This window comes from Balaenoptera ricei, chromosome 14 (assembly GCF_028023285.1).
Source record: "Balaenoptera ricei isolate mBalRic1 chromosome 14, mBalRic1.hap2, whole genome shotgun sequence".
Lineage (NCBI taxonomy): Eukaryota > Metazoa > Chordata > Mammalia > Artiodactyla > Balaenopteridae > Balaenoptera > Balaenoptera ricei.
The window spans coordinates 39635303-39659432 of record NC_082652.1 but is presented as its reverse complement, the minus strand read 5'-3'; the positions used below and the strand labels follow the sequence as shown (position 1 = coordinate 39659432).

At 41.6% G+C, this 24130-nt stretch overlaps 1 long non-coding RNA gene across 3 annotated transcripts in view; it reads left to right on the top strand.

The window, feature by feature from the left end:
• Nucleotides 1-24130, top strand: part of LOC132347470 (uncharacterized) — a 317923-nt gene that overhangs the window by 227194 nt on the left and 66599 nt on the right. For all 3 annotated transcript variants that reach the window (XR_009497201.1, XR_009497202.1, XR_009497203.1), the window contains exon 5: nt 15401-15521. This is a non-coding gene — a long non-coding RNA (uncharacterized LOC132347470). The remainder of the gene's footprint in view (nt 1-15400; nt 15522-24130) is intronic.

Sequence of the window (24130 nt, the reverse complement as noted above, 5' to 3'; positions counted from 1 at the left end):
TGGGTTTTGACAAACTTATATACCCACATAACTACCACCACAATCAAGATGCAGAACATTTCCATCAATATTCTCTCTTTCCATTGAATTACACAGGCACCTTTTTCAGAAGTCAATTGACCATATACGTGGATCCACTTTTGGACATACTATTATGTTCCATGAATCTATGTGTCCATTTTAGCACTAATGGTACATTGTCTTGATTATATGAGTTTTACAGTAAGACTTGAAATCGGTCTTCAGATATTGTTGGGTTTTTTCCAAAATTGTTTTGGCTATTCTGTTTCTTTGAATTTCTGTATACATTTTATTTGATTTTTAAATTTATTTATTTGTTTATTTATTTTTGGCTGCGTTGGGTCTTCGTTGCTGCATGCGGGCTTTCTCTAGTTGCCTCGAGCAGGGGTTACTCTTCGTTGTGGTGTGTGGGCTTCTCATTGCAGTGGCTTCTCTTATTGCGGAGCATGGGATCTAGGTTCGCGGGCTTCAGTAGTAGTGGCGCACGGGCTCAGTAGTTGTGGATTGCAGGCTCTAGAGCGCAGGCTCAGTAGTTGTGGCACACGGGTTTAGTTGCTCCACGGCATGTGGGATCTTCCTGGACCAGGGCTCGAACCCATGTCCCCTACATTGGTAGGCAGATTTTTAACCACTGTGCCACCAAGGAAGTCCCTGTATACATTTTAGAATCAGCTTGTATTATGGTTGGGGTTGCATTGAATTTATGAATCAAGTTCAGAAGAATTGATATCTTAACAATATTAAGTCTTCTTATCCATGAACATGATATATTTCTTCATTTACTTAGGTCTTCTTTAATTTCTCTAAGTAACATTTGGTAGTTTTCAGTGTAAAAGTCTTCCCTGCCTTTCATTAAGTTTATTCTTAAGCGTTTTATGGGTTTTTTTGGTACTATTATAAATGAAATTGACTTGTTTTAAATAAACTTTTTAGTTTGAGATAATTGCAAATTCACATGCAACAGTAAGAAATAATACAGAGAGATCCCATGTACCCTTTACCTAAGTTTCTCTTAATGGTAACATCTTGGAAAACTGTAGTGCAACATTACAATCAGGATATTGACATAGATTCAGTCAAGATACAGAAAATGTCACCAAAGGATCCTTCAGGTTGCCCTTTTATAGCTGTACTGATTTCTCTTCTGTCTTTATCCACTCCTTAACCCCTGGCAGTAATTAACCTGTTCCCATTTCTATAACTTTGTTATTTTAGGAATGTTATATAAATGGAATAATAAAGTATGTAACATTTGGGGATTGGCTTTTTTTCACTCAGCATAATTCTTTAGAGATTCCTGCAGGTTGTTGCATCAGTAGTTTGTTCCTTTCATTACTGAGAAACATTCCACGGTATGGATTTAATGGTTTGTTTAACAATTCACTCATTGAGGAGCATCTGGGTTATTTCCAATTTTGGGCTATTACAAATAAAGCTGCTATAAACATTCATGTACAGGTTTTTGTGTGGACATAAGCCTTTATTTCTCTGGGATAAATGCTCAGGAGTGCTATTGCTGGGTTGTATGTTTCAGTTTTTTTTTTTTTTTAAACTGTCAATCTATTTTCCAGAGTGACCATTTTACATTTGCACCAAAAATGAATGAGTGATCCCCATTCTCTGCATTCTCACCAGCATATGGTGTTTCACTTTTTAAACATTTTTATCCATTCTGATATGTGTATTAGTGATATCTCATTGTAGTTTAATTTGCAGTTCTCTGTTGGCAAATGATGCCATCTGTATATCCTTTTCTGTGTAATGTCTCTTCATAGTTTTTGCCCATTTTCTACTTGGATTTGTTTGATTTTTTTAACTGCTGAATTTTGAGAATTTAAAAATATTTTCAACATACTAGTCCTTTGTCAGATATGTGGTTTGCAAATTTTTTCTTCCAGTCTGTCGCTTGCCTTTTCATCCTCTGAAGAGAGTCTTTCACAGAGCAAAATTTTTATATTTTGATATGATCTAACTTAATTTTTTCTTTTATGGATCATATTTTTGGCATCAAGTCTAAGAACTCTGCCTAGCCCTAGATCCCCAAAAGCTTCTCCTATTTTTTTCCTGAGTTGGTAGATTTATGTTTTGCTTTTAAGCCTGTGATTGAGATTGTGTTAATTTTCTGTCTAAGGTGAAGACTTAAGTCAAAGTTAATTTTTTTGCCTATGTCCAATTGTTCCAGCACCATTTATTGAAAAGCTATCTTTCCTCCATTGAATTGCTTTTGCACCTTTGTCAAAAATCAGTTGGGTACATTTGTGGGGATTAATATGGGGGTTCTCTGTTCATCCCATTGATCTATGTGTCTATTCCTCCACCAATACCATAGTCTTTATTAGTATAACTATATAATAAGTCTTGAAATAGAGTGGACTGAATTCTCCCACTTTATTCTTCTTCTCAAAATTATTTTAGCTCTTCTAATTCCTTTGCCCTCAATATAAATTTTATGATTTTAGGTCTTACATTGAAGTCTTTAATCCATTTTGAGTTAACTTTTGTATATGGTGTAAGATAGTGATCTAGCTTCATTCTTTTGCATGTGGCTGTCCAGTTTCCCCGACACTATTTATTGAAGAGATTATTCTTTTCCCCATTGTATGGTCTTTGCTCCTTTATCAAAAATTAGTTGGTCATATATATGTGGGTTTATTTCTGAGCTGTCAATTCTGTTCCATTGATCTGTGTGTCTTTTTTTAATGCCAGTACCATACTGTTTTGATTACTATAGCTTTGTAGTATAGTTTGAAATCAGGGAGCCTGATACCTTCAGCTTTATTTTTCTTTCTCAAGGGTATTTTGGCTATTTGGGATCTTTTGTGGTTCCATACAAATTTTAAAATTATTTGTTCTAGTTCTGTGACATATGCCATTGGAATTATGATAGAAATTGCATTGAATCTGAAGATTGCTTTGTGGAGTATGAAAATTATAACAATATTAATTCTTCCAATCCATGAACATGGAATATCTTTCTATTTATTTCTGTCTTCTTTGATTTCTTTCCTTAGTGTCTTATGGTTTTCTCTGTAAGGTCTTTCCTCTCGTTGGTTAAATTTATTCCTAGGTATTTTATTCTTTTTGATGCAATTGTAAATGGGATTTTTTTCTTAATTTCTCTGATAGTTTGTTATTAGTGTATAGAAATGCCACAGATTTCTGTATATTTATTTTGTATCCTGTGACTTTACTGAATTTATTTATTAGTTCTATTCTTATAAATTTTGAAGTGGGGGCTTAGATGATTGATTTGAGACCTATCCTCTTTTATAATCATGTATTTAGTGCTATAAATTTCACTCTCGGCACTGCTTTAGGAGTGTCCCACAAATTTTATCATGTTGTATTTTTGTTTTCGTTCAATTGAAAGTATTTTTTAATTTATCTTGAAACTTCCTCTTTGATCCATGCATTATTTACGGTTATTTATATTAGTGTTTTTTAATTCCCAAGTGTTTGGAGATTTTCTTGTTATCTTTCTGTTATTAATTAATAGCTTGATTCCATTGTGGTCAGAGAACACAGTCTTTATAATTTCAACTCTTCTAAATTTTTTGAGTTTTGTTTTATGTCCAAGGAATTGTCTGTCTGTTACTTAGGGACTTGAAAAGAATGTGTATTTTGCTTCTGGGTGGTATTCTATAAATGTCAATTAGATCCTGTTGTTTGGTGGTGTTGTTGACTTCTTTTATATTCTTGCTAATTTTCTGTCTAGTTGTTCTATCAATTGTTGAGAGAGAAAGAAGTGTTAAAGTCTCCAACTATAACTGTGGACTTGTCTATTTCTCCTTTCTGTTTTATTGGTTTTTGCTTCACATATTTTGCAGTTCTGTTGTTTGGTGCACACACACTTAGGATTGCTATGTCTTCTTGATGAACTGATTCTTTCATTCTTGCATAATGCCCCTCTCTATCTCTGGTAGTGTTCTTTGTTCTGAAGTCTACTTTATCTGATAGTAATATAGCCACTTCTGATTAGCATCTGCATGGTATATCTTATTTCACTTTCAACCCCACTGTATCATTATATTTAAAATTAGTTTCTTGTAGACAGCATAGAGTTGGGTTACATTTTAAAATTTGCTACACAGTAATAAATACCTAATACAATTGACATAATATCAGTGTTTCCACCTTCCAAACCCAAAATAAAGCCACATGACTCTGCAGAACAAGTAGGCGACCTTGGAGCATATGCTCAGTACGTGAACTTCACTACAGAACATCTACCAAATCCTTCTGGATTCCTCTCTTAATAAAAGAGATACTTTCCCAAGGCCCCCTAAGACACATAATGAAAATATCTTAGGTATAACCTAGTTATCATAATGTAGACGGCTGGTCCAAGGGATCACAAACTCAGAACTTCTCGGAAGTGCTCAATGTTAGACTTTAGAGAGTTGTGGGGAGGAGTGGAAAGCTGGATGCAGTCTCTGTCTATCTCAGTATTCTTCTTGCTCCGTATGTAAGTGTGGAGCCTTACTGCCTTTCAGGGAATCCTCATGTGAATGCTCCTTGGCTGATAAAAGTGTTCTATGTGGATCCCCTCCACCTCTCTCAGTGCTCTCTTTTCTCTTCCCCTCTGCAGTCCCTGCCTCTCTTCTTATTCCTGGGGTAAGTTTGCCTTTTATTCTTATGCCATGTGTCTTCCCACAACTTCTTCTTGCCATGAAAATCTTCAAGCTTTCAGCATGGAATATGAGCCAAAATTCCCCATTTTGTGGAATAAAGACTTACCATACCTGAGAGGTTGGAAGAAAGGACACAGGTTATTTTCACTTCAGGTAGAAAGATATTGTAATTTTTCTGATTTTCCTTTTAAATTTCCACTAAAATAATCAGATATCCTGCATGAATCACTTTTGGAACTTATTATATTTTTAAAAGTGTATCTTTCTCCTTCCTAAATTTTCGTTCCACCATTCAGCAATTTTCTGCAGATTTAGCCTTGGGAGAGGCCATGCCCAACCTAACCTTGACTTTTCCTAATTCCTGTTTTGTTTCCTTTGTTGCAGAAGGTAGAGGCAACAGCAATTCTATTTCACTTAGCTTCACTCTCTGTATTTGGTACCTTCTCTTACCCTGTGCTCTTTGATATGTTTTGTTAAACCATGCTAGATGTGCTTTGGCATTTCAGTCTACACAGTGGTTAAGTAACAATTAAAACTCCCATCTCCTGAAAAGGAGTTTTAATTGTCAAGAGGGGTATGAGACTGAGGACATGACATGAACTCCACCAACGTGGAGCTGCTGCAGAGAGAGGCTGAGTTTAAGAGACCCAGTGTGAGCCCTGAAACAGACCTCAGAAAGCCACAGTTCTTGAATTTGTAGCCGAGAGCTTGAAGCCTTGCCTGCCATGAAAATGCCCCATTTTGCTCATCTACCCACTGGGTGTAAGCTCTAAATGACTGGACACATTTTTACAATTCCAACCCTATTGAAGCTGCTGCCTGAGATGGAATTGTCCAGAGGCCCCAGAAGCAGGAGAGGCAGGGAAGCAACAGAGCAAGGCTGGGAGAGCTTCAAATTGACCTCCTAGCTCTACTGCCCTCACAGCCCCTCAGCTTCATGCTCTCAGCTTGCTGTCAGTCTCCTTCCGTGAATCTTGAACCACATGGCCTTAGATCTTTGTCTCTCTAGAACTCTAGTGTCCCATACCTTGGCTTGACTCCTCTTGACTTCCCCAGAAATGGGACGTCCTCCTGGCTTGAACTCAACAAACTACACTGGACCCATCTCAGGTGCTGGCCCATCACCCACTTCCCACCTGGAGAAGGGGTTCTGGACTCATATATGACATCCCTCCCAGGGATATTGTGAGGCTAAAATGAGCTGAAAGGATGTTCTTAATGGTGGAGGGAGTGGTGGTAGAAGTAGTGGTTGTTTGCACTGAATAAAGAGTAACTGACCACCAACCTTCAGAGGGAAAAGCCTTGGGCTCTCTAAATTCATTAGCTCAGAACCAGATACAAATTCTTTCTCCAGGCTTGTAATGCAGGAGACTAAATGTCCCAGGAAACCCAGCTCTAGCCACAGATCTGTGTCTATAGCTCTCTAGCAGTCATTAAAAATGTTTCTGCTTATTCGGCAAGGCACATTTACTGGGGATTAGGAGAACTCATAAAACATTGCACTCTATTCAGAGTCTTATTCAGATAAACCCTCTGAAGCTTTGAAGTATCCACTTGCCAAGGATTTTTCATTACCCCTTATCCCCTTGGCAGAGGACGTGTGTGTGTATGTGTGTGTATGTGTGTGTGTGTACACATGCAATATATTTTTTTGAGGTCTTAGTAGATCTAAAGATCAACCCATACCACAGAGGTGGATGGGGAATATTTTTATTTTTGGATCATCAATACAGGATATCCAAATATCCCATTTGTAGTCCCATCCCTTTCCAAGAGCATGGCGTGCTGGGAAGGACACTGGGTTGGGACGTAGAGACTTGGCCTGTAATAGCAGCTCCACCACTAACTGGTTACATGACCTTGGGCAAGTCACTCCAAGCCCTAAATTCCTCATGTATAAAGTTAAGGGATAGACAGATGAGCTCTAGGCTTCCCTTCGAAAAGTTAAAGCTCCACCTGTAACTGACTTGGTTTTTAGCTGAAGACTCAGTCACATGCACTGTTTCCCTAACTCCTAGCAGCACCTGGGGGCTGCCTTTGGGGGAAGATAGGGCATGAAAAGAAAATTGCATATGATTCTTTTTCAACATGAGCCTTGGGATGTTATGCAGTCTTGTTTTTTGTGCTGTGGAGGGTGTGTCAGTAAGTGTGTATGTATCTGGGTTCCCAAGTGTGCATGAACATGAACTCAGAAGACATTTTTTAGAACTGAGAGTATGTTTAGAGGTCATCAAATCCTGTGCTTTTCAAACTCTTTGTAAGCAGCAGAGTCCTTTCCTCAGTGAAACTTTATGTAGACTCTGAACGTGTACAAAGGATAAATAGAGCTCCAGCTATGGAAGCCCAGGACCCCCTCTCTCTCTAGGTTCTTCTCCTCCCACCCATCTCCCACCTGGACCTCAGATGCTCCCTGTAGAACCCAGAGCTTTGGATGCCCAGCTGAATAGTTCACAGGGGGGCAAATTGAGGCTCAGGGAGGCAGGGACTCACTCAGGCTCATACACCACCTGGTGGAAAAGCTGGGGCTTTTAAATGTCTATCCAGGGATCTTTGAACACATCGTGTTATAATCACCATTATCATAAATGATTAGGTACATAATTGCAAGTGTGCCAACACCCCGACAAAGAAGAACTCTCTGAGGATGGTGGGAGTTTTAGAACTCAGTGACAGTCAAAACAGCATCTGTGTTAAGATTCAGGAAGCTCTGGGCTTATTCTCCTCTGGCTCAATACACGGATGACTCTTCCTGTGAAGACAAATATGACCTTATTTCTAAAGTGCTTTGTAAACTGAGCTATCAAAAAAGTCTTGTTTAAAAATTCATTTCATGCATAATTAAAGAAAAGAAATGGTTCAAGAAGAGGCAAAGGGAAATTTTTTCACTTGCTCGTTCAGGAAAATGTTCATGGAACCACAGCACCACTAGCAGAGTAAGCTCACAAAATCACACAGAGAAATGTGAGGACTCCTCAGTATGGCCCTGAATGTTTCTGGGAAAATCTGTATTGGTAATCATGATCGTATAGCTCCAGGGTCCAACTCTAGATTGCAAAATATTTCCCCTTTTGGACTTCAACTCGACCATAATTCAACAGTGTGACAAGTCAGTAGGCAGTGGACCTTGAACACGAGTGACAGGTATCTTGAACTTGGCCAGAGCTGCCCAGGAAGCTTAGTGGCGGATCAAGTAATCATATCCTATGGCCTTCCTCTCTCACAAAAGAAACATTTGCATCGTGCAACCCAAGCATATTTCATACAAAATCCTGTTCCTATTTTTTTCTCTAAGTGGTACTTGGCAGCTTTTATCAGTTCCTAATATATCGTTCTGGTCACAAACAAACCTCCCCTGTCCACTTTATAAGCAAGCTAAGTCGCAGACTGTTCGAGCTGGAAGTGGCCTCAGAAGTCATCGAATCCAATCCTGTCATTTCCTAGCAAAGGAGTCAGAGATAGAGAGGGGGAAGTGACCTGACTAGAGTCACACAACAAGTCAGTAGCAGAGCTGGGGCATGAGCACAGCTGCTGCCCTGATTTCAAGGACTTTTCCACGATTCTGTGCCACTGTTTAAGTTAGCCACAATACAGCGAGGTGAGGTCTTTTCTACCTGTGTCACTGGTATGGTATTTGCAGTCTGATCACAGAGATGTATTGAGGACCTCGGGAAACCCCTCAATAGGCTGGCAGTCTGGAGAGGAAGACAGATATTGAACAAACAATAGCAAATGATTAGGTACATAGTTGCAAGTGTGCAAATACCTCTGTGAAGAAGGATCAGCTGCTATGGGAGTGTTATCTCTGGGGCTGATAGGGGCTGTTTATGTACAGGGTCGAATCTGATTGGTTGGTCCTGTGACTTAGCAGTTGAGTATGTTGACTCTCACCTTTGGTTATCTCCCAAAGGTGGCTTCCGTAATGTGTGGGTTGCTTAAACCACTTGATTCTGCTCCTCTTTGTTTCTTCTGCCTGACGAGTCTACCTCCAGGAAGACAGGTACTGCAAAAAGAACTAAGATCTGTACAAACGACCTTACTCTGTCACATAGCTACACATGGAGTAGTAAAGTGGACACTGGAATTATCCGTGAGTCCTGTGTGTTTGTGGTTTTCCCAGGACAGGGCATGTCGGATACTGGAACCCTGGTATCCCAGTAATACAGTTCAAAAATTGCTTACAGTTATATTGAATCTAAAGCAGTGATTTCAAATTGAACACCAACCTAAATTTTGAGTAGTAAACCTCCTCCTCTTCAACCCCGACCAACATTTTAGTATGCCATTCCTGCTATAATTTCTGTAAATGCAGCCTCTGCAGAGTTAGAAGTCCTACCATGAATTTTTCTGGAAAATAAGCTGTCATGCCTAAATTCCTTGTCATTCCAGAAATATATAAAGAAGCTACAGTTAAAGGAAATTCCTACACACTGGGCTTCACATTGAAGGGTTAATCACAGAACATTTTTCTAAATCAAGAAGGTTTGAGCTTAGGGTCTGGATTAGCACCTGGAGTTGCTCTCAGCTTGATCCACCCTCCTCTGTGTCTCTTCCCAGCTCGCGTTCCATCCTGGGATTCTTCCCTTCCTCCTTCTTTTCCATCATGTTCATGTGGTTTCCTTGAACGCTTTCCTCATTTTTCCTTAGTGCCCAAGTTTGTTCAAATTTTCTTCTTCCCCAATAACTCCCTCCTGGTTTTTCTGGCTTTCTGTAAGCCCTGCATCTTCATGGGTGGCCCTATTGCCTCTCCTTCCACTTGCCAGTCTTTTCCTCCCCTCTCTTCCCCCTCCCCTAATTGTAAGAGCTACACAAAAGCTGGAACCAGGCAGTAGAAGGGGAAAGAGTGAAGCTGCTTGTCCCGGCATTTCCTTCCCCTGGCTGGGTAAGTACCTCAGGGAAAGGGCGCTGGGCTTGCCTGGCAGAGGACAATGTGTCCAAAGCAACTTGGCTTTGAGTCAGCATTCAGTTTTGGTCAGCGGTCTCTCTCAGTTGAGAAATTGGGCCAAGTTTGGCCAAAGGCCCATTCAAAGTCCAGTTCTGGAATATGTGTCTATTCTTTCTCTCCATTTACTTTCCCCAGAGAGCCCAGGAGGCCAGACAAGCTGTTCCCACAACGGGACCTCATCAGGGTAGCTTGACATCACTTTTCCTCTCCAGGAAAAGAACTAGAGTTGAACTTTCCTTTAAACAGATCCAATATAGATTTAGAATTAGAGAATAATATCTCTTTTTACAAAAAGTTTTATCATGGAAGTGTTTTCAGTAGAACACGGCTATGTTACACTTAAGACATGATTCGATTTACAAATGCTTCTAAGCTACTTTCAACAATATATTCATTGCATAAAGTAAGACAAACTATAAAAGCGAATCATCATCCAGCCAAGAGAAGACAGAAACAACCTGGCCTGATCACTTTGCTCTTGTCCTAAACTTCTACCTCATACTGTCTTCGTCTCTTTCTGCTATCTTTTCCTGTTCTCCCCACATGTCTGAGGTGGAACCACAAAATGTTACCAATGCACTGGAATGTAGTAAAATAAGCATTCAATACATATTATAAATTTCACCTGACTTGAATTATACATCCAAATGAATATTGTCCCCTAAAATAGTCACACTTTATCGCTATGATGCTGCTATACTTAAAACCCCATTTTGGAATTTATCTCTTTGAATTGCTTTGGAATTACATCCAGATCCAGTTTATGAGCCAAAATTATAGACTCATAGAGAGAGGCCTTAAAAATCATCTGGTGCATCCCTTGATTTTATAAACAAAGAAACTGAGCCCATAGAGTTTGTGCATTTGTTTTTTTCCTCCTACATCAAGAAGATGTTAACTCATTCTTTCTTAGAATAAATCCAAAAATGACTTCACTGCTCATCCATTAGTCATTTCATCAGCAAACTCAAATGTCTTCATTACGCCTGCAGACATTACAGTATAAGAGTTACCGTCTGTTAAAGACAGACTGTGCCAATACCTGTACCAGTCACTTATCACAACAAAAACATACACCTGGGATATGTAATGTGCAGTTTATGGAGGAGGAACACGAACTTTGTGAATCAGAAGTGACTTGCTCAGTAAGAGGCGGCCGTGGTGGAACTTGGATCCAGGTCTCCTAGCCTTCAAAGCTTGTGCGCTTTTCACGATTCTATGGTGCACTAAGAAAAGCTAGAAGTCCTTTGTTTTCAGAATGTTAGAAACTGTCAGACATTGTCATTATGAAAACTAAAAAAGCTTACAATTTTACACAAAGCATTTCCTGCAAACCACATACGTACCCACATATGCACACACAGTTCACAAAAGTTTATAAAATGTTAGAGCTAGACAAGAAATTGAAGAGAAACCCTTATTTTTAAAGTGAAAAGGGGAATGGTTAGGGAGTTTGGGATTGACATGTACACACTGCTAAATTTAAAATGGATAATCAACAAGGACCCACTGTATAGCACAGGGAACTCTGCTCAATATTATGAAACAACCTAAATGGGAAAAGAATTTGAAAAAGAATGGTTATATGTATATGTACAACTGAATCACTTTGCTGTGCACCTGAAACTAACACAACATTTTTAATCAACTATACTCCAATATAAAATAAAAAGTTAAAAGAAAAATAAGACTGAGGTCTAGAGAGATCTCAAACTTTGTCCGGAGCCCCATCAGTAGCAAGTCCAGGCCCGGAGCTTCCCCCATTATGCCCCACTGAGGACTCTCAGCCCCGCCCTTGCCCTCGGGGGCAACAACCTGGAGGTGTGGAGACTTCAGGACACCACCTCAACCAGTGTGTGTCATTGGCCGTTTCTGATAAATCATTCTCATGTGGTGGAAAAATTTCTCCAAGACAACTCTTTTCAACAACACACCTAAATATTGCCTAACTTCTAAAGCTGGTAGTCCGTGTCTAGATCTTCCCATCAACATGACTGGTACACAAGAGAACTCACTCTGAGTGTGTATCATTCTGGAAGATTTTTTTTTTTTTTTAATCACACAAAAGAAAACAGACGGAGAAGAACACAAAGGGTCCTAAAAATATCACCTTTCTAGCCACCTTCTTTTATGAATTAGGGCACTGAAGGAGGGAGCGGCTTGCCCAAGTCAAAGCAGTTAGTTAAGGTCTGATCCAAAGCCTGACGATAACTCTTTCCAACTCCCCGCTCACTCCTTTCTACTCTGCCACTAAGTTGCTTCTCACGCCTCATTGCATCTGAGCAGAAAGGGTCTTTACTGCCATGACTGGAATTCCTCTAGGCTGCTGTTAAAAATCAAGTCCACCCTGCAAGAGCAAAAAATTGCTGTCCTGTCAGAGCTCCAGATAAGATTTTGCCTTTTTGGGGTGTGAGCACAGCCAGAGCAGACCTAACATGGCCAAGCAGATGAAAGCCACATTTTAGGGACAGCCTGCATTATTTGCTATCATGACTCACATTGTATAAGAAGAAAATTTTGGTGGTCCAGAAGGACATCAAATTTCATCCACCAAGGTTTGCTATGGAGTTTCTCTTCTGCAAGCTTGAATCAATAATCTTCTGGTTGATATGATATTTGTTGAGGTTAGGCTCTGTGTGTAGCCTGAGCAAGCCACCATGAGGAACAGTAAAGAAGAGGGTGGACCTCATGTGCCTTCAAGAGGCCTAGAGTGACTTGATTTTGTGTTATCTTCTCTTCCGACGGATAGCCAGCTGTCTGAGGGCTGGAACCATGCCTGAATCAACTGTGTGCCCATCACCTGGCACAGGATGTGTGGATGGGTCACACTAAATATTCGCTGAGTGAGTAAGTAGATGGAATTGACCTATGAGATAAGAGATTGAACAAGTGGAATAGCAATATGAGGGGCTTCAAGTCTTTCCTCTAAACATAATACTGACAACAAGTGCTATTAGAGGTCAGAAGCATGTGGGCAAAGATGCTTCTTGGAAGCGTAGGAACTGAACTGGGCTCAGAAAGATGGCTCAAGTGTGGTCAGTATTAGAAGAAAAGGTGGCTGTATTTCAGGCAGAGAAAAATAATGAGAGCAAATGAACATACATGGAAATTAATGGAGTGGTAGAGAAAGCTTGAACATCTCCATCTGGCTGTCCTAGACAGTTTCCTTCAAATCAATGTGTTCAGAAATGAATGCTTCACATTTCCTTCCAAACCACTCCCTGCCCCAATCGGTAACCCTATAGTCTAAGCCAGAAACCTTGAGGTCATTTCTCTTTCCATCCCAACTAGTCAGTCATTAAGTTGGGATGTTTCTGCCTTACAAATCTCAGTTCTATTTCCTTCTCTCCATGTGAACATTCATGGCCTCAGCTCAAACTATCACTTTGCCATACTTCTCTAACTGGAGTCTGTGCCTCCAGACTGGTCCTGCCCAATCATCTGTATGACAATATGCTTACCAAGACCTTTTCTTCTTCCAAAAATGTTGTAAAATTCACTATACCATAAGAGATAGTGCATCATGGAAATATATGCGTATAGATATTCTTTATATAAATGTAGATATGTATGAACAGGCATACCTCATTTTGTTGCATTTCACTTTATTGCACTTCACAGATACTGTGTTTTTTACAAATTGAAAGTCTGTGGCAGCTCAGCATCAAGGAAGTCTATCAGTGCCATTTCTGCAACGGCATTTGCTCACTTTGGGTCTCTGTGTCACATTTTGGTAATTCTTGCAATATTTCAAACTTTTTCATTGTTACTATATTTGTTATGATGATCTGTGCTCCGCGATCTTTGATGTTACTATTGTAATTGTTTAGGCATTTTTTAGCAATAAAGTATCTTTAAATGAAAGTATGTACATTTTTAGACATAATGCTATTGCACACTTAATAGACTATAGTATAGTATAAACATAACTTTTATATGCACTGGGAAGCAAAAAATTAGTATGACTTGCTTTATTGTGATACTCACTTTATTGCTGTGGTCTGGAACCAAACCTGCAATATCTCTGAGGTATGCCTGTGTATCTATGTGTGTGTGCATGTATAAATATGTGTGTGTATGTATATATCAGGGGATCAGGGGAAACAGAAAATAAGAATGAATAAGACAAAGCCAAATAAAAATTTAGGACACAAATGTATGCCTTAAAGTTCTACACGGGAGCTAGTATCTACTCCCGTGGATACTATACAAAGCACTACTATTTGTTAAATGAAGTAGTTTTCTGTATTTGTATATTTTGCTATCATAAGGGAACTAAGGATAATGTGCACTGAGAACATTTTGAAAAATAATCAACTGACTCAAATTTTATTTCTTAGTCTTTGGCTGTTTAAATGATGATTTTGAAAGATTAAACTTATACTGTTGGTATTGTGTAGTGTGTGGACCAAAATTGCCTGTAATAAAATTTTTTTTAAAAAATGCAATATTGTTCTGTATACTACACAATACCATATAGTATAGACTGGTTCATACACTAGAACGTCGGCTCTCATCTCCTAGTTGCCGATAAAAAGAAGAGAATACATTGAGTGATCTGATTTGCATTGTCAATAAGTTTCCTTAAAACTCATGCTCTCTGTTAAAGAGAAGCAAAACATTTTTTTAGCAATAAGCTATGAGAAGAATGTTTCTCTTGAGACCTCTTAAGGGAGACATTGCCTGATGTAGCAGACAAGACCTCAATAACATCCTTAGAGCAAACATGACAGTAAATTTCATATTAAAAATGCTATCTCTTTTACAAGCTGAGAACATAACACCAAAATACAATTTAAGATACAATTTTACAGTGGATTTAAACAATTCAGACCAACTCTGTTGCTCCAAGATGGACTTTCTTGACCCAGGGCCAGGGGAGGAGTGGGGGGTCTAGATTATTTGGAGGATTGTAGGAATGGCAAATGCTTTAGGAAACACTTTATAAATATTAGTTTGTACAATTGACTTCCTGTTAAAAGTTGGGCTTATGCTAAAAGAAAAGGGAAAAAAATGACTATATTCCACATAACCTAAGCTATTTTAAAATATTCACAGAAAAAAAGACTAGGAAAAGATACACCAATGTGTCAACAGTGGGACTCTAGGCTGCCAGTGTATATATAACTTTTTTCCTCATTGTTATTTATAGTTTTCTGTACATTTTAACAGGATTACTTTGGTTCTGTGTTGAGAATAGAATGGAGGTTGGGAGGGGAGGAGACCAGGAGGGCGACCAGTCAGGAAACTTCTTATTGGCTCCATTTTCGGAAACAAGGGAAATGGATATGAAATCAATTTAAAAACAGCAACAACAAAATACCATATACTTGTAATCTCAGCAATTTAAAAATATGGATAGAAAAAAGACTGGAAGAATGTGTTCCCACAAGTTGTTAATGTTTACCTCTGCAAAGAAGAGGTTATGTGTAATTTTTATCCTATTATTGATTATGCTTTGGTACACTTTCCAAAGTTTCTACAATGTATATGTGTTAGTTTCATCATTCAAAAGAGTGAGAAAATCGATTTCCTCAGAAGACAATTCTGGGACTGTTCTAACATAACAAGGGAGAATGATGCATCTAAAACGTACCATGTTACTCCTGAGGAGAAAAAAGAAAAATCCATTTGGTGACTTCCCATTGCCTATGGGATAAAAGACAGGTTCCCTAGCATGAGTTATGAGGCCCTTTATGACCCTTGTCTGTTCTCCAACTCCTCACTTCTAGCTTTGGCCACACCAGACTCCCCGTGGCTCTTCAGCGCTTCCAGCCTTTGCTCATGCTCTGTTCTTTTCGTACAGCACCCTCCTCTGCCTTTCTCCCTCCTCCTCTGGAAGCCAATCCTCCTCACGGAGCCAGTCCTTCATGACTCAGCTTCCAAGAGAACATCCCCTCTCCAGGAAGCCTGCTTGCACCCCACAGGTTAGTTTCCATGCAGAACACTTGTGTAGCCCCTGCCATGTTGAATTTAAATTCTGTCTACCTGTCTGTCTCCCCACAAGTGAACCATTTGTGTCATTCATCTTTGCTTATACTGGCACGAGCATCGTTGGCTGTCACAGAGGTTTTCTGTAACCTTTCTCACACAGTAGATTCTAAGAGGATCAAGCCATTCTTCCAGGTTCTTCCCGAGACAGCCTTTGCCGTATCCTGTGAAAAGACAATGTCTGACTAATGATCAAAATCTTTTGTGATGAGAATGTGGTGGATCCTATGAGGGGTCTTTTCCTGATCCTACCACTGTCCTCCCATGTCCTTAGATACTGTATGTGAACTCATAAAATCCCAAAGCTCGTCCAACTCCTGCATTTGATTGAGAGACACTTAATGTCCAGAGGATTGGTTTGCCCTGGGCCCAGAGCTTGGGGTTGGGGGGGGGGGGGGGAGGGGGTGGTGTCTTTTGTGTTCTTCAAGCCCAGTGCATTAGGGCTAGGCAGGCAGTTCTATATGACATTACATACAATCAAGTTTTCATTTGTTCTGAATACAGCTTTCAAATATTAGCTTTCCTCTTAGCATCAAGTCTCTTTGTCATCACTGAAGGACCAATTTCCAATTTTATCCAAGGTTTCCTCTGGTGGCAAAGCAAAGGAACACTCTACTTTGTGTTCACCAGATCCCATCCCCCCATCTTCCTGGGACCACATATAGACTTCATCACCCAGGCTTCCTTGCAGTTAGGTGTAGCCATGTGACTGAGTTCTGGCCAATGACATGGGAGTGGACATGAGGAACATCACTTCCAAGCCTGGCCCATAGAAACTTCCCACGGATGTCTCATCATTCTCTCTTCCTCCATCTTCCAGTGGGATGCCAACATCCAGGATAACTTGAGAAGTTACATGTTAAATACAGCAGAGCTTCCCTCAGCCCATGTACCTAAATGATAGCCAATTAGACTGTGTCTGGACAAGAAATAAACTCTTGTGTTAAGCCTCAGAAATTTTAGATTCGTTAACAGTTCTTAGAGTTACTTTAACTTTTATACTAAGACACATTTTCCATGCCTTGAGTGATGAAAAGCACATAGCATGCAGTGTTTAACTTGATCTTTTTTTTTTTTTATATAAGTAGAACATTATCTTTATTGGGAAGGAATTTTTTTTTAATTGGAGTATAGTTCCTTTACAATGTTGTGTTAGTTTCTGCTGTACAGCAAAGTGAATCAGCCACACGTATACGTATATCCCCTCTTCCTTGGATCTCCTCCCCATTTAGGTCACCACAGAGCATTGAGTAGAGTTCCTTGTGCTATACAGTCTGTTCTCATTAGTTATCTGTTTTATACATAGTAGTGTGTATATGTCAATCCCAATCTCCCAATCCATCCCACCTCCCCTTCCCCCCTGGTATCCATACGTTTGTTCTCTATGTAACTTGACCTCTTTATGAAGCGATCCCCGTGGAGGGTCACAGTTCCTCCAGGAGAGAGAATGGTAAATCTTCCTCACTGAAACATTTAGTGTATGAATCTAGAAGAAAAATTCATTGTTACTTGCTAGGTATATGCCCACTCTTGGCTGCAAAGATGTTTTTCTTCATTCTAGAACTGGAGTTGGCAACATTTAAAAAAATCCAGTAGTAAATATTTTTGACTTTGTGGGCCACATATAGTCTCTGTCACCTGTTCTTCTTTGTTTGATTTTTTAAAACTTTTCTTTATTTTTATTTATTTATTTTTGGCTGCATCGGTTCTTAGTTGCAGCATGCGGGATCTTTTGTTGTGGCATGCGGGCTCCAGAGTGCGTGGGCTCTGTAGTTTGCAGCACACGGGCTCTCTCTCATTGAGGCGCGCAAGCTCAGTAGCTGTGATGCCCGGGCTTAGTTGCCCCACGGCATGTGGGATCTTAGTTCTCCGACCAGGGATCGAACCCACATCCCCTGCATTGGAAGGTGGATTCTTTACCACTGGACCGCCGGGGAAGTCCCTGTTTGATTTTTTTATTAACAATTCTTTACAAAGATACATTTCTTTCAAATTTGCAGTATGTTCATAATGTTTATAATAAAATATTGGAAAAAAAAAAGATAACAACCATTCCTATGTAAGCCTTACAAAAATGGGCTGCAAGCCAGATTTTGCCCAGAGGTCATGGTTTACCAACTCCTCACCAGGCTTGAATTAGACCAGTGGGTTTCAGCCAGGGATGATCTGAACCCCAACAGGACATGTGGTAATATCTGAAGATACTTTTGATTGTCATGATTGGAAGGGGTGCAGCTGGCATCCAGTGAGTAGAGGCCAGGGATGGTGCTAAACATCTTATAATGCATAGGACAACTCCTGCCACAGAGAATATTCTGGTCCAAAATGTCAATAGCACATAGGTTGAAAACCCTGGAGTAGAGGAATGAGTTCCCTCCTTTGTCAATAATGGGAAAGATTCTAGGGGCCTGTCACAGGGATCTGCAGAATCTCCTGGACCTGACCCAGACCAGGGAGGCCTTGTCTGGAACAACACTGATCTTTGGTCAGACAGCAGGAAACCCAGGGATGGGTACCATCTGAGGACAGAATGGGCTCTGGGTTCCAGAAAGGTGGAATCCCCTGAAGGAGAGATACAAGTGAAGGTCACCATGGTATCATCAAATTATCTGCAATAGAGAAGAGACCTGTTCCTGGAATAAAAGCATCTCTAGCCCAAATCATGGAGACTTGGTTGGAGGTGGTGACCAGGTTCTGCCCTGCCCTGGACTTTTTCCTCCTCTTTTTTTTTTTTTCAAGCTTTTTTTTTTATATAATTAGAGGAAGGATAAATGATAAACTTGCCTTTTACTTTTCTCTTTGTAAGAATGGAACTGAATGTTTAATGAGCTACTATTTTATGCTGGACACTCACCTTGAGGGATGGGGCTTTCAACCTGAGTATCTGAGCTTTCCACTTCACTCAGCCCCTTACACTCCATGGGGAGTCCATCTTTTTCCTCCATAAGAAGAATCCTGATATTGAAAAAATCACTGAGCTTTGGTGATTAAGTTTTAGGACAGGCATTCAAAGATCTCTCAAATTCAATCACCAAAACTCCAAGGGAACTTGGTTGGAAGTTCTCTTCCTGACTGCTAAACCTTTCAGCTTTTGGTAGAGATAAGTGTGGAATACTTCAAAGGAACCATTCATTCATTTCCTAGAGATGAAATAAGTACCTATCAGTGCCAAGCAGTTTGGTATAGGGAATGCAGAAATTCAAACAAACAAACGAAAGAATGCTTTGGTTTGGAAGGATGACAAATGAATCAACAATTACAAGTCAGGGTGATGGGTGTAGGTAGCCATGACTTCAGTGTGCTACTGGAACCATAGAACAGTCTGAGGGGCGAGACGTGGGAGGAGGGGCTTGGGATTTTCCCAGAAGAAATGAAAGCTGAGCTGGACCCTTTGTTTTTCTCCCCTCTTCTTCTTTATTGATTTATTTATTTTCTTTTTTTAAATTAATTAATTTATTTATTTTTATATTCGTTTTTGGCTGTGTTGGGTCTTCGTTTCTGAGCAAGGGCTTTCTCTAGTTGTGGCAAGCGGGGGCCACTCTTCATCGCGGTGCGCGGGCCTCTCACTATCGCGGCCTCTCTTGTTGCGGAGCACAGGCTCCAGACGCGCAGGCTCAGTAGTTGTGGCTCATGGGCCTAGTTGCTCCGCGGCATGTGGGATCTTCCCAGACCAGGGCTCGAACCCGTGTCCCCTGCATTGGCAGGCAGATTCTCAACGACTGCGCCACCAGGGAAGCCCTGATTTATTTATTTATCCTAGACTTCTCAATATGGATTCCTTCCTCAATCAAATTTGTACTTAACTATAACTTCCCTCAAAGGAGTTCCTTATTAAAAGAAAGGAAAGGAGGGAGGGAACCCATGGCAGACTCTGTCAGGTCTCTGCCTATGTATCCTTGGCTCCCGCCATTCCCTTGCACATTGGCAGCACTGCACGCACCGGCACCTCTCTTCCTCAGAGCCTTTTCTGGCTAAAGGAGTCTGCTGAGCCTGCATGCGGAGCAAGGCTGGAAGTGCCTGGTAGCTGAGAGCCCCTGGAACAACCCTCAGCCAATGGCAAAACAGAGTTGGTGGATCAATATCCCAGCTGCTAGATATCCCCAGAAAACTAGAGCTCTGGATGCATCCTACACTCTTCCTCAGGTGCCCACAGCAGTGACTGCCCTTCAGCACACCCACCCTGTTTTGGCTTCCCTCCCCACTCCCCTGCTGGTGCTACCCGAGACCACCTCCCAGATCACCTCCTCCCGCTCAAATGCCAGTCTCCGGTTGGCTTCCAGCTGAAGACAAAGCATGTGCCAAGTAACACATAATTGCCTCATTCCTGGGGTTCAACCAGGTGGGGGGGCACCCTTGGTAAGAGGGTTCCTGCGTCTACATAAAAGTTATTTTTGCTCTTCAAGAAAACTCATGCAGTTGCAAATGCCCTGATGAGTTAGGGGACTACCCTGAAACACAAGGTCACAGACAGGCTCTCTGAATCGTGTAGACTTAACATTTTGTGGGTCTTATTCCTTTCACCATATCAAATGTCCCATTAAAAAAGAATTTTCTAATTGAAAATGCCACATTGAAAATGAGGCTCTGTAGTGAATCACTCTTTAAATTTTTTTCACGATTAAGTTAATTTGTTGTAAAGGTGTGCTTTTTTGCGAGAATTTTTAGTAAAGTCTCGTAACTCCTAAATCTAATGTGTTTAATATAAGCCATTTGTTTAACAAGAGAAAAAAGACTGTATTTGATAGTCTGTAAATAAACTGCCCTAAAAATCCAAAAAACAAACAAACAAACAAGCAAAAAAAAAAAAAAAACAAGGTCACAGGGCTTCCCTGGTGGCACAGTGGTTAAGAATCCGCCTGCCAACGCAGGGGACATGGGTTTGAGCCCTGGTCCGGGAAGATCCCACATGCCGCGGAGCAACTAAGCCCATGCGCCACAACTACTGAGCCTGCGCTCTAGAGCCCGCGAGCCACAACTACTGAAGCCCTCGCGCCTAGAGCGCGTGCTCCACAACAAGAGAAGCCACCGCAGTGAGAAGCCTGCGCACCGCAACGAAGCGTAGCCCCCGCTTGCCGTAACTGGAGAAAGCCCGTGTACAACAATGAAGACCGAACGCAGCCAAAAATAAATAAATAAATAAAATAAAATAAAATACAAAACAAAAAAAAACGAGGTCACAGACAGGGAAGTTCTTCTGGGGACAGTGGTGCTGGTGTGAGGGTCCAGGTAGCCTGTTGCCACTGCTCTACTGACTTGCACAGCTGGGGGCAGACTCAGAAGCTGTCCTCGCGACATGATTGACGTGATGGGGTGTCCCGGTTGGTCCTTCCTAATCCAGCATCATGGCATATAATTCAGACATGACCAGCAATGATGGGTCAAATCTACAAGTTCTGATGTCCCCACTGCAGACCAAAAACCATTCACGGATAGTTTTGGAATCCATGATATATTTGTGAGTGTGTACGTACATAATGTGTGTGTCTGTGTCTGGTGGGAGGCATCTTTATGTATCTAACAATGTTTTAATTAAGTTGATATTCAAATTAGCTTGTATTCTCAGAGGCTCCAGGAGATGCAGCTTATGGAGTAGCAGATGATGGGCGAAAGACAGTCCATGACTAAAACGTCACATGGGATAAATGCCAAAGCAGAGGTCCCACCCTGGGAGAGTTATGAATTGACTGCACCCCTTCTCATCTCCACCCCTTCAATCATTGCTGATGGGCAGAGGGAAACCATTTTCTGCCATCTGGTTTTTGCAAAAGTCAGGCAGTAAGCTCCCTGGGACAGGGATCTTATCTTGTGTAGTTCAAGAATGAGCGCACGGCTGTGTACACTCAACAAGCCCTATTAGTACTGAATGCAATCATAAAAATAGCCCAAACGTGGATATTTGATAACGCCCCTGCGGTCAGCCTTAGTCATCGTGTCCGAAGGGCATTGGGTTCCCCAGGCCAGTGCCTTGTGTCTTACAGAAAGCACCTTGGCTGATAAGGCAGCGGACTATTGTGAAAATCACACAGTAGTTCCCAGGATCCTGGAAAAACAGCAGTTCAATCACAACTTTTTTTTTTCTTGGTGTTTGACTTTGGCACTGAGTTCTTTTCAATGAGAACTATGCCAAACATCTTGTCCAAACCCTTCTACTCAGCAAGTATGTGAACAAGCTCTCTGTAGCATGCCAGGGGCAGGGTGGAGGGGGGGTGAGGGGAGGGTTCTGGTGGGAGGCTGGGAGGTACAGCACTCTTTCTCTGCAGGCAGCAGCCAGCTCCAGGGTATCTGGAAGCGGGACGTGGGCTGAGCAGCACCGAGTGTACAGCACAGCAAGGGCCTGCCCAGCTCAGACAGCACTGGGGGGCATCTCTGCCTCCAGGGCCCCAGGCCAGGCCTGCTGGTGATTGTCAGGGTTGGCCGTCACTGGGGTTTCCTCCCCCAAGAAAAGCGCACAGACGTTAGGGAAATGTCTCATTGTTGGGGCATCTGGAGCTGAATTCTCCTCCGGGACCAGCTATGAAATCGCTGGAGCCCAGCAGGAGAAAGCTCACGGGACAAGGGTGTGCTTGCGTGTAAATATACAAACGTGCAGGTGATCACGTGTTCACAGAGAGCCAGGATGGCCGTGGGATGGACCCAGCGGTCTGTGTCTGGAAGAAGACCTTGCACACAGGATTTCCTAGGGAAGACGTTCCCCTCCTGAGCGAGTAAATCCTTTTCCCAGGCTCTGAGAAACAGCAGGAGGCAGGGCCCGCGGGATGCCGGGCCTGCACCAGGGCAGGGATGAGCGTCCCCCAAGACAAGCCATCCCAGTTCCTAGCCAGCTTCTGGGGCTCCAAACCTCAGCACCAAGGCTGTCCGTCTCCCACTACAGGAAAATCATCTTTCTTCATTCCCAGAGCAAGTTGTTCCTAGGAAAGAGCAGAATCTTAGGAGGAAATCACATCATCCGCGAGGGGAGAGCCAGTTCCTTTGTACTATTTTTCAGGGCTGCCTTTGGAGCCAATAATCTGTCATTCCTTGAATAAACAAGCACCTTATCATATCACAAACATTTATTTAACCCTTTTCTCCTGCACTTTTACCAGCAGGGAGAAAGAAGGCAGTTAGCAGGGCAGCCGGAGCCCTGTGGCAGAAATGCCAAATTCCCTGAACATGACACCCAATCTGTAAAGTGTCAGCCGACCCTTCTCTGTCTCCATAAAACGCCAGGGCCGGTCACCCAGACTCAAGCACCACATTCCCGCCTCCCACTACTCTTCCCATCCCCCCACCCCCTCCATTAATACCCCTCACCCTTTTGCAGACAGGCCCTTAATTCCGTCCAAATGGAGTCTGGACTAATTTGTTAGGTTCTTTAGGAGGCTGATGAGGCAAACGAAAGGGGGGCGGGGAGGGGGGGGCAGGCAGGGGAGTATTTACATTTCTCCTTCTCCTTTGCATGACAGTCCGCTTGAGGGACAGAGCTGGTGAGCCTCAACATTTTTAATGCGTGTGTGATTTTTTAAGAGGGATATTCTTTGGCTCTGACATCACCAGAAAATGGAATGAGCAAAGTATGTAAATTTCTCCAAGCTCCCACAATATCCATTTTCTCTCAGTGGATGGATTTTGTTTTTCTTTTCTGGTGTTGCTCCCACACAATGGGGCCAAATCTTGTTCAGGACAAAGAAACATAAATAGAACATGCATGTGGTATGCAAGAGAACTCTCAGAGACCAGAGAGAGGCTGTTTTGGAAAGGCGTCTGGGACTGCCAGGGGGAACCGTGGGGTCTCGGCCTCAAGGGTTGGACAGGCAAATGTCTGCTTGTCCCTAACGTCGTTACAAGTCAGAAATTTCAAAAGTGTTCTCATTCTTGGGGAAATACTAAGAAACACTGGCATGGGTACAAGTGTAAAAGGAGAATGTGAAGTATCTGTGTGTGAGTGTGAACAAGAATGTGTGTGTTGGATGTAAGAGGACGATACGCCTAATGAAGAGGCTAAACATGCTTTGTAAAGCTGACGCAGTCAGTTCTCTTTCTCCTTCAGTATGAAGGATACTAAATCACAGTCAGTCTCTCCCTTGGCCTCATCTTAGTGGCTATCGGGGACCAGCTGAAACTTTCCTCAAACGTGTTTTCCTGTATGAAGCATTTGCAATTGTTTTAGTATCAATCATCTGCCAAGCCCTCCAGTCTCACAACCGCACAGTACAGCCCCAGCCAAAAAGACTTTTATCAGCGCAAGTTTGAACAAACTAATGTGTGTAGGCCCTGAGTGGTTATTTTTGTTTCCAAGTCTGGACATAGAATCACTTGTTCAATTTCCTGCTGGGTTATATCAAGTGGTTTTAACATGTAAATCTCTGATAAGGAAACTGACTAATTTATGTAGGTTGCCATCTGAGTAGCTGTCAGTATTGCCTTAATTTTTTCCCCCTGCTTCCTTTATTCTTTCTCAGTCATTAAAGTCATCGCCATTACTGGTACTAGCGAGTACATCCTTATCTGTTATATGTTTGGAATATGTTCTTATGCTAAAGATGCTTTAAAAACAAACAAACCC